The sequence below is a fragment of the Protopterus annectens genome, chromosome 14.part0, assembly GCF_019279795.1.
Source record: "Protopterus annectens isolate FY-2018-M chromosome 14.part0, PAN1.0, whole genome shotgun sequence".
In the NCBI taxonomy this organism is placed as follows: Eukaryota; Metazoa; Chordata; order Ceratodontiformes; family Protopteridae; genus Protopterus; species Protopterus annectens.
The window spans coordinates 637,893,352-637,905,739 of record NC_056748.1 but is presented as its reverse complement, the minus strand read 5'-3'; positions in this window follow the sequence as shown (position 1 = coordinate 637,905,739).

The following is a 12,388-nucleotide window of genomic DNA, read 5'->3' as shown; positions in this document are numbered from 1 at the left end:
TATCCAAACCAATATTTGTCCTGTTCCATTTTACCAGCCTGTTCCATGCAGTGCCACTCTGCCAGTGAACCACTCAACACACCTTCTATTCCCACAGATATTACCATGAAGGAAATCTGATGACACTCTAGCAATTCCTGGCAACCCCAAACACCAGTAAAATCAGCTATCTCCATATGCCCAACACGTCCAAGCAAGCTCACTTTCCAGAAAACTGCAAAGGGTACTGCACAAGACCGAGTGATCTTAGTCTTTCACAATAACTCAGACTTCCACTGTTATGTAAGTCCTTAATGTTTTTGGACCAAAATACATTTTAAATACAAAATTGCACTTATTATTTTTATTTTTTATCAAGTATCAACTTAATGAGCTAAACAAAGTGTTGGGAAACCATCAATATGCATACATGCGGTTTAAAACAGCCCTTCTATTATATACATATATATATATATATATATATATATATATATATATATATACATATATATATATATATATTTTTTTTAAAACCAAAAACTTCATTGCCGAAAATCATCTCAGAGGCTCCTCAGACCCGTTAAGCATTATCATCACCCTGTCTCCATTACCATAGCAACCTGGGAGCATCTGTTTCTGTTAGTGTGTCTATGTGCTGCACACTAGAGGCTCACAATGCACCTGAAGCAATGCTTCACTTCACTGCAACTTTAAGCATAAATTCTTTCCCTTTCAGCGAAGCAACAGCCAGGAAAAGAACGGAAAGCAAACAGATAAAAAAAAAAAAAAAACTCCCAACAAGCCGCCACAACAAGAAATAACACATTCTTCCAGCCTTCCCACTTCTCACTCAGCACATGTATAAACAAACTATTCTCTTCCAAAATATCCCAAATTACAGTTGTATCCACCCCTCCCCCTGGATCCAGGCTAAAACTCTAATACACAAACATCAGTAAACCTTGATCACAAGCCACAACCCACAGCTTACCGGAGACGAAAATGGCAACATACAACAGCTACCAGACACTGCTGCATCCACATACACCATGTCAGCCTTAATCAAACAGCCCTCAAAGCTATGATACCTGCCATAATTGATATTAACTATGTTTAGACAGAATAATAATGACATTTATACTAGCTTCCAGTCACAGCTGCATCCATGCACGCCATATAAGGATTGATCAAACAGCACTCATATCTGTGATACCTGACATAATTGATATTAACTATAGTTAGACAGAATAATGATTACATTTGTACTAAGAGCTTGCTACTATTATTTAACCAGGATATACATGACATTTCTAAATCATACTTTATCTGAAGAAGGCATTAGTCTCCATGACAGCATTTTTTTTTTCAAAACACTGCACTGTTACTGCTATTATATATGATGTTAATTTGTTACATTTGAGTCTGAACTCTGATGAATGGTACCTTGTTGAATTAGCTAATTAATTAATTACTTAAATTATTATAAGTAAAATCAATGAAAAATGAACAAGATAAGTATTCATTGAGTTCATGTAGGGGAATAGAAACTTTTATGTTTATATTATATGTTGCATTGTTTGGCTTATATATAATTTAAATAGTAACACATCTTGACCTACCTTTGTTTGTGAAGAATTATTAGACTCTTTGAACATTCTGAATAAATTATTACTGTTTCTCAATTGTTTAAGAAATCCTCCTTTTTTAAAAAATAAAAACAGATGACAAGTGATGTAACATAGTTGATACTTTGAGAGATGTAGTTGTACGATTTATTTTTTGGGACAACTATCTTGGAATCAGTTTTTTTGTTTCTTCTTTCTAGCATCAGTCCAAGGATTTGTTTCTTTTATTCTTTTAAGAGTAGCATCTATTCCATTTCTTCTGGGATAGACACTATGTTGTTGTTTTTGATGACTGTAGTAGCTTCTTCTAAGTCATTAAAGGTTCTCATCTCATTGGCAAAACTTTTTATCTTGGCTGGAAAGGCCAGCTGTGCTTTAATGTTGTTTTGTTTCAACAGTTTTATTATTGGCTAGACTTTTTTTCTTTGTTCTAATATTCTGGAAGAATAATCATTGTCAAACCTTATCAGGGTTTAATTGTATTTTAAGGGTGATTTTCTCCGGGCAGATTTTAATATTAGTTCCTTGTCCAGAAATTAAAGAAATGTTATAACTATGGATCTAGATGGAGTATTTGTTGAGTTAGAAGTAGGTTTCCTAAGTGCTCTATGTGCCCTTTCAATTCCAAATGAAAGTCCCTCTTTCAAGTCTAAAATTTCAGGAATCCAGGTTGAAATAATGTCTTCTCCTTCAGTGTTTTCAGGCAGACTAAAGATCCTTATGTTGTTTCTCCTTTCCCTGTTTTCTAAGTCATCTATTTTGTTAAGCAGCCATGTATTCTGTTTAAGCAGAAATTCTTTTTGGAATTCTTCCTCTTTGAGTCTCCCTTCAATGTCATTTGTTATTTTTGTATGGTGTTGCTGTAATAGTTTCTTAAGAGTATCAGTCTGTTTTTGAAAATTTAATTTGAGGTTTTCTAAGTCATTTTTAAAGCCATCCATTATCAAAGATAGTTCCTGTAAGGTAGATGTCATCAATTGCAGTTCTTTTTTCAAAGCAGCATCTGGATAAGAATTCCTTGAGTTGTTCATATTCAGTGATTCAATATATCTCCAAGTTACTTGACAGGAACATTTTTGTATATCTTCACCAAAATTTATATTTATGTAGTTTAGATGATCTGCTGTGGCGACCCCTAAACGGGAAAAGCCGAAAGAAGAAGAAGAAAGTAGTTTATCTATAGTTTTCTGACATTTTAAACTTAAAAATAATACAATTTTCCTATATTATTATAATAGCTTATGGAGCTCTCAAAATTCACTGCTCTCAGTTGGCCATCTAGGCTCTGCCCCTACCAGCAGTACTTTTGAATGGTATTACTGTGTGAATCTGTGATGCCTTAGGCCTATTCTTAATAATGGACAGATATAAGTCAAATAAGCATTTGCTGAGACATGTTAAGGTAATTGCTGTACAAATCACCCAGCTTATACTTGCTCACATTACCAAGTAACAACATGCAAGGTTATGCTGGCCATTCATATTATTATTATACAATACACTCTATGTTCAACACTTATCTTGTAAATCCAGCAGTTGCAACAGTTTTAGTTCAGCGCTGACTCTGTCTGATGTAAGCAGTACACAGCCAATACAATGGGAAGAAAAGGTTGGGTGAGTTGCCTGGCATCAATGTTACTATATGTATGTGTGTAGGTGGAAGGTTTTAGCCCCTTTGGTGGTGAATGAGTGTGCTATGCATTGTCTATTAGCCAATGCAAGGGCATATTGAGCACACCTATGTTTGCCTACACACACAGTAACTGGGTGGGATGTGTGACCCTTCCCTTGTTGATCCTGCTGAAGCTGTTTTCTCAGGATGATGTGGTGTAGCATGACACATACAATGAATATTTCAGTACATCTACATGGATTGTACTGCAGGGCTCCCCCAGATGTATCCAGGCACTGTAACAGTGACTTCAGCAGTCCAAATACATGCTCTGTGATATTTCTGGTTTCAGTGTGTACCTCATTATGGCATTATTCAGTGGGTGTGTGTGCATTTCTCATGGGTGTTCTCAGCTAAGGATCCAGTGCATAACCTGCATCCCCCAGTAAATGACCCTCTGAGATATCCCGCTAGTGAACATCTGATGCAGTTGAGAGGTGTGCCAGATATGTGAGTCGTGGTAACTGCCTGGGTTTACGGCACACACGTTCAAGATGATTCTCTTGGCATTACACATGACTTGGCAGTTAATAGAGTGGAAGTCCTTTCTATTTATGTAGAACCTTCCCTATTTCCCAAGTAGTGTCTTAATTTCTACATGTGTGCAGTCTATGGCATGCAGTACTTCATGGTAGTGTGCTACAGTGTAGAACTCCTGAATATTTTTGGCATTGTCCTAAGGAATACAGGGAGAATATGTGTGGTCACTGGCATGTTGGAGCATAGCATTCTGGAAATGATGGAGGATCCTCGATGCTGATGGCTATGACACCCTCAGAATTTCCCCTGTTGGTGTCTGAAAGGTACCTGTAGCTAAAATTCTAAGTGCTACATACTCCTTTGTCTCCACTGGGATCGGTTTCCCTTGGTTTGCCCTGGCTCTGAGTTGAGGATGACATAGGTTGCAGAGTTCTTGCAGAGTGTCTCTATCCACCCTGTAGTACTCTATAATGTCCATGTCGTATAGATTGTGATAAGTTTACCGGGTGTCTGAAAACTCTTCTTCTTGGCTATGGTCTATTAGCAGCAGCAGCATAGACTTCACCCATGAATTAAAGCAACAACTGCCCCTAGCATTGTTTCTTTGTAGACTTCTCTCCATGGCTGTGTTCCAATAGGTTTTGGAATTCACAGGTAAAACCAGCACTGAGTCTACATAGTTGCTTTAAAGCTTGTTGAATAGCTGCTCCATCTTGGATTGGTTGACTAGCATACAATTCAGATGCTTATTCTGTAATTGGCAAGCCACAGTGTTTGCCTTGTTTGAGTAGCTTTGCTTAGCTCTAAACACTGTGTAGAGCATCTTATTGAATCTAAAACAGTTGCAATGTGCACACAGTGTAAACTGACCATTTAGGCTTTATTGAATCTGGCCAAATGTCTTTATTTCTATAATTCAGATTATTTACACTGCTCCTTTTACCACTGTTGACATTTTAACTGGCACTATTTCAAGATACACATTCATAACTGGAGGCAAATTCTGTTTAGTATGATTAATAGTCACACAGCAATTTTAATGACAAATACCGAATGTATTTTATCTTGTGTAGTCATCTAAAGAACCTACATCTCTACTTATCATCCAAGTAACTGATATTCCTTCTTTTGGCTTTTTAATGACAGAGTACTACTTAAAGACAAATAGAATTATGGCTAGAATTCATAGATGACTGCTGCTTAGCACAGAGCAAATTAGCATGGGAGGCATAAGTAGCATGTTTGTACAAGAGGCAAATAATGCATTGTATAATGGTACGAAATGAGGAATCCCAAGCAAACGACCCCCATGAATTATGAAAATTACAACATCCAGCATGGTAGACTAATTCAAAAATGTATAAAACAGGTGCACTGTGCCAAGGTACATACCCATTTTGAATGCCAATATTCATGACGAGCACAGTGATAGTGTTGCTACTATTATTAACAACTGTGTGGTGGTACAGCAACATATGCTACTAGCTGCCACTAATGTCAGTGTTGGCAATGGTGCATTACCTGACCATTTGCGCCAATTGTAGGTATTAACCTCCAGCTCACATAGCAACAGACTGTGGCTTAGTTGAAATGTGTTACTCACAAGCAGAATTGAGTGGGATGCATGGTATGCTCATTTGTGTGGATACTAACCATCTTAGTAACATGGGTCTTTCAGTGACCCATTGAAGGGATGTTAGGATTAATACAAGATGCAATGATAAGAATCCTAAACCACTTTAACATCACAGCAAAAGACATCACCACTATATACCCAGCTGAACACACCAAATTGCTAGGAGTGGAAATAGACAATAAACTAAAATTTGACATTCACATATCCATGACCATAAAAAAAGTCCACAAAAAACTAGGAGAATTATACAGAAATAAACAATTTCTCACCAAAGCAGCAAAGATTTCAATAGCAAATTCCCACCTTATCTCCACCCTACTTTATGCCTCTCCAGTATATACCAACCTAAGGCAATGTGATCTAAACAAGCTAGAGACCTGCTACAACAAAATCGCCAAATTCGCCACAGGGGCATCCTACCGTAGTCAGCACTGTCTCTCACTTGCTGAACTGGGCTGGCTTGAACTCCCTCACCTCCTTCAGTGGAATCAACTCTCACTCGCCCACAAACTAGTAAACCATCCACTAAATGTCCCATCCCTCCAGAATCTACTCCAACCCTATCACACCACCAGACCACTAAGATCCAGCAACAAAAATCACTTGCAGATCACTAAAGCCAATAACTCTGCTGGTGAAGCACTATTCTCTTGTGCCATAGCCAAATTATAGAACTCACTCCCACCCACAATTACCTCCGTACCATCATGCACCGACTTCAAAACTTTATTAAAAGCGCACCTAAAAACATGCTGGCTATGCCCTTGCAACTCCCACTCTAATATCATCCACCCCATCCAACTACTACCTTTCTTTCCACTCCACTAACTACCTTGATTATAGCAAGCTCAGATGCTCATAAGCCTAGTACTTATTATACAGTAGGAACTTCTCATTGTTACATTTGTTAATGCCTGTTATGTACTTCACAGATAAAGATTCTAGTTGTCTACTAATGTACTATGTTCTTCACCTGTAAATATGTTGTAAGTAATTTCTATGTTAAATTGTTAATTGCTATGTAATCCAATGTAACTACTGTCTGTTTATTTTACTGTGGAGCTTTTCTCCCTGGGCCTCCGCTGAAAATGGACCCATGTCCAGTCGGATACTCCCGGTCAACAAATTAAAAAAAATAAATAAATAAAATAAATAAATAAATTGTCTCTGTGTTATGCAATAGCATGCAGCGGAGCCTATCTAGTTTTACAGGACTGCAGAGGAAAGAGCCAGTACCACGCAGGTATTTTGCAACACAACCCAGTTCTTTGAGGACCAGGAAGCCACAGATTGGGTCTTGATGGTAATATGTGTAAAATCCAATGCAGATGGGCAGCAATACAGTAATAAGAAGAGCTTCTGCTCCCTGATCTGCCAGATGATCTGTCACATCCAATGCATTATTTATAATGTGTCTGTATACCTCCTGGGAAGTTCACACGATTCACACAATGGAACTTGTTTAACTTATAGCAAAGGTTCCTGCATTGGGACTTCATAAGTGGTCATCTAGTTGTTAGGTGAATGAGCATGCTAGATAGACTGGCCTGTATTCATAGGTATCATGTAAGCAGAGAGCAGACCACACATAATATGCTGTTTGTTGAGTGTTACAGGTGATACTGTGTATGCCTTGCATCCCTGGCTAATGACCCTAATGTTCCTACCCAGACCTTTCAGGAAATGGCCTATAATGATCTCATGCAGAAATATGAAATATGGTGGACAAGGGGATGCTTCTTTTATCTAAACACCTTGGGATCAGCATTACAATGCAGTCCCGATATCTGCAGCAAGTTTTCTATGGCACCACAATTGGCGGCAAGTTTTCTATATGTGCCATCATGTACAACATGGTGATGTTTAAATAGAGCAGAAGCTGAACATCTTGGTAGGGCATTGCTTGTCACTAGCATCAGGAGCAGCAGAAGGGTAGACAACAGCAATACCACAGTAAAGGCAGATGCAGGTTTAATGCATTACAGTGCTGGCAAGTAAGCAGGAAATAATCTACTAGTATGGGCCATGGAGCAGACAACACAGAATAAAATAATGAATTCACTGTCACACCAAGGCTATAAAAAGCAGTGTATGAACTGGTGACAGTATGCATAAGATATCTGCATGAGGTTTGGTAGGGTATGGTCATTGCTACCTGCACAAATGGGGAACACAGTTACAGGTGAGTGCACATTTTGAGGTGAGTCAAGGTCAAGAAAGCATTGGAGCCATTTTCTCTTGGAATTGCTGGTGATTAAGACATCACATCCTCTAGTAGTGTGATGAAACTACCAGAATATTTTCATTGGTTGTCTCCATCATATGAGCTTGCAGTGCCAGAGCTTCAATTGGGTCATGGCACAGAAAACATAGAAGTATAGGGCCCATGACATCCAGCTTGATGAGGTATACTGTGTGTGTTGGTCTCAATGAGAACACAACCTTCTCTCCCCTTTATATACCTTGTTATCAGATGCAGTTAGTGCTATGTACACCATCTCCCCGTTAAATACTGCAGTATTTCCATGGAGCCTGGAAGTCCCATACCCTTACAGTATGTCCTTTCTGAGATTTCCAATTTACACATTTTGCCCTCCACTATAGTCACAAGCAAACAGTGCAGTACCATGCTAGTTTTATGAGTGTCCAATGACACATAAAGCATGTTGTCTGCCTTGATGCCATTGACATCCACCTCAGAGTTTGCTTCTCTTGCTGAGGTATTTTATCAAGCAGGAATATTTCTCTAACTCTGCAAAACACCAGTGCACATAATATTCACAGAAATTCCTCTATTAAATAGCTGTATGATTTTAAGTGGTATTTAGTGAAATAGTGCTGGTGCTTAAAATTTCATTGGCAAAAGCTTGTTTTTATGATGGCTCTGCCACTGAAGTCACTTAATATCTCTGTATGTGAATCACTAATGCTGTTAAATGCACTAAGCAAACATGTTAGCACTAGCTGTGCACATTATAGTTATCACAAAGCATGCAGCCAGTATCCTCATGTATATGGCATGCATATCACCATACAGTCATTTCATTAATGCCCAAAGGATCTGAGCTCATCCTGAGTACATGCATGTCATCATACCATTAATGTCATAAAGGATCTTGGCTCTCCCTAAGTGCGTGCATGCTGTCATAACTTTCATATCATAGAGAACTTTGGCTTACCATGAGCACATGCATACCATCATGCCATTAATGTCATAAAGGATCTTGGCACACCCTGAGTGCATGCATTCCATCATTCCATTAATATCATAAAGGATCTTGGCTCTCCCTGAGTGTGCGCATGCTGTCATAACTTTCATATCAAGGGGGATCTTGGCTTGCTATGAATACATGTATACCATCAAGCCATTAATGTAATAAAGGATCCTTGCACACCCCGAGTACATGCATGCCATCATGACATTAATGTGGGTTTATGACTGTCCATCAAATGGCATATGTCATTGAACATGCTGTTCACTGAGCCATTCCGGAAAGATTGCATTATGGTAGGGATAAGGAAATTTGCCCTTTTCCCACTGTAGTGTGATCTTGGCCTTGATATATTTAATTAGCAGGGGGTTTGGGGGTGCAGTCCCCCACACGAGGAGGTTTTGGTGAATGGCATTTACAATGTAATGTAATTCAGCAATTTTTCTGTTCGATGGCTAAACACAGACCCCATTAATGTCACAAAGGATCTTGGCTCACTCCAAGTCAGCATGTGTATGCTACCATACCATCTTACCATTAATGTCACACGGGATCCTGGCTCTCCTTTAGTAAATACATGCTATCATGAATCTTAGCTCACCTTAGATGAGTACATACTATTAATTTCACAAAATATCTTGGCTCACCCCAACTGAGTACATAGGTTCATAGGTTATAGGTTCATAGGTTAGTACTAGGCTATCAGCCCTATGGCCTATACAAGCCTAGCCATAACAATTCCCTGAATATTTCTTCCCACATTATTTACTTTCCTGGACCCCTGTCTAGCAGGGCGATTGACGTGATCCCTGGGGTGAATTTCCTTTCTCCCATCCAATCGTCAAGGTTCCTCTTGAAGAGGTCCAAAGAGGCACTCTGCTTGACATGTATGGGCAATCTATTCCAGAGTCTGGGGAGTCTCTGGGTCAGGAACCTATCCCTCCAACATGTTTTGTTTATTGTGATGACAAGGTTTAGATCCCTGGAGCGTGTAGCTCTGAGGGATTGGGATTTCTTTAAGTGTAGCATGTCCACCAGCTCTGGGTTTGACATGGCCTTGTATGTTAAGCAGAGATCGCCTCTGAGTAGACGATATGCGACAGAGTATAGCTGGAGTTTTTAAGGCGGTCAGCATAGGGCATCTGCTTTAGGCCTGTGATTCTTTTAGTGAGGTATTTCTGAGGCCTTTCCAGTTGTTGCAGATGTCTTGAGAGGTACATACCAAATTGGGCATTGTATTCTATAATGGGTCTAATGAGGGATGAGTACAGTGGGACAATGACCTCCTTTTTCTGGATGAAAAGCCCTTCGTGATGAGGTGTGCCACATAGAAGGATTTCCTGACTGTTGTGGCGATGTGGTTATCGAAGGTGAGACCACTGTCCACCTGTGTCCCTAAGTCTCTTATCACACTTTCTGTGTTTAGTGTACTGCCACCTATATGGTAATTCGTGGATACATGTTTTTCCCAAAGGGATAACAATACATTTATTGGCATTGAGCTTGAGCCCATGGCTCTGGCACCAAGCATCTGTTTCTGTAAGGCCCTTTTGTAGAGTATCCACATCATTTGGGATTCAATAATGGCTCCCAGTTTGCAGTCATCTGCAAACTTTGTTAGCCAGAGTCCCTTAGTGTTGACCTGTACTTCAGAGAAGTAGATGCCAAACAAGAGCGGCCCCAGGACTGAACCCTGAGGTACTCCACTTGTCACTTGTCTGGAGCTGGATTTGGAGTCGGCTACTTTTACAGTGTGGGTTCTATCAGTAAGCCATTTAGCAACCCATTGGGTGACATAGGGATTAATGCCCAACTTAGTAAGTTTATCTATGATTCCAGAGTGGGGGATGGTGTCAAAGGCCTTGGCAAGGTCTAGATAGGCTGTGTGAACCACCTTACCCTTGTCCATGGCTCTGGAGACTGATTCAAAGAAGTCAATCAGGTTCAGGAGACAAGATCGGCCCTTCACAAACCCAAACTGGGTGGCGTCCAGTGTTTGAAGGTTGCCAATGTCTTTGTTTATAAGTTCCATGATAATACGCTCCATGGCCTTGCAGATAAGGCTTGTCAGACTGATGGGACGGTAGTTTCCGGGATCCAAGGTGGATCCCCCCTTGTGGGTTGGGATAACTATAGCTCTGCGCCACTCAGTGGGCACGAAACCTGAGGTGAGGCTATGATTAAACATGACACTTAGGTGAGGTGCCAGTTCATATTGTAGTTCATGTAGTACACAGCCCGGGATGTCATCTGGTCCCATGGATGCTGTATTCTTGGCTTTAGAGAGTGCGTTTTGTACCTGTGTGGCCATTATTACTGGAATTTGGCAATCTTCCGGTATTGAGATGGGCCATTTAGGGGTGAGAGTGGGGTGAAGTTGGCACTGAATCGATCTGCCAGGATATTGGCAATATCCTTCAGATCAGTATATTTAATGCCATTCTGTTTTAGCTCAGAGCAGATCTGAGCATTGCCATTTAGATTCTTGACATAATTATAGAATGCTTTGTGGTTGTCTTTGGAATCTTTGGCAATTTTATTTTCGTAACTAGCTTTGGAGGATTTTATGAGGCATCTCAGTTTCTTACTGAGGCTAGTAAGGGAGTTTTTTGCATCCTGGGATTTTCCTCTTTTCTGCAAAAGTTTCTTCCTTTTGTTGTAAAGTTTGTTTATGGCAGGGGACCACCAGATTGGCTTCCTTTTTTTGGATGAGAGCATTTTGGTTCTATTTGGGATGGCACGATTCATGCATGAGTGGATGTGCTCATACAGTGCCGTAGTGTAGGATTCAGCAGTTGAACTTTCAGTTCCCGTCTGCATGGGTGTCATGAAGTTTGTCACTTCTGACTTGAGTAGCATGAAGTTCGCTTTAGAGAAGTTTTTTATGGTGGTTTCTTTACTGCGGGGTGGGGATGGGATGTGGATGTTAAGGGTGATTCGCTTATGGTCAGACCTGACTAACGAGGGGGTGACCATAGGTATGGAGCATTGATTTCCCATGTTGGTAATGACCAGGTCTAGGATATTGGAGCCCCTGGTGGGACTATGGATTAGTTGATCCAGGGCATTGGAATTTATGAATTCCAAGAACAGTTGCGCAAAGGTGTTGGGACACGAGTAGTTTTCCCAGTTAATGGCAGGGTAGTTAAAATCACCCAGTATTAGGGTGTTTGGTTCTATCTTAATATTTTCCAGTATGTTTAGAAAGGTGTAGTGAGAATCTTGGGGTATGGTGGGGGATCTGTAGCAAGCTACAATTTGGATTGCAGTCTTACCTAGTGTTAGTTGCACTTGGAGAATTTCAGACACATTGTGTTGGCCAACTAGCCTGGTGGTGTGAATATCCTTGGTGAATATTGACACTCCTCCACCTTTAGTGTTTTGGTCCTGGTTTGGTGGCCGAAAAGTGTGGTAAGAGTTGTAGCCTGGTATTGCAGGGGTACTCTCTGGAGCCTTGAACCAGGTCTCAGTTACTGCACAGATATCGATGTTCTCCATGTGAAAATGCTATTAATGTCACAAAGCATCTTATCTCACCCTGAGTTTAATGCATGCCATGATGCACTTATAGATCTCTGTCTTTCCAAGTGATCATTCACTCCCCACAAATTCAAATCCCTGACCTATGTCCTGTTTGTTACTCTATGTGCTGAAACTCAAGCTGTCATCCTTTAATATTGTTCATGCAATTGAGAGGTAGGTCCTCAGATAATATTACTGTATGTGCTGTTTGCCTAGGGCACCTCACCTCTGTAAAGTATTCTCATGTACTACTTTTGATCAT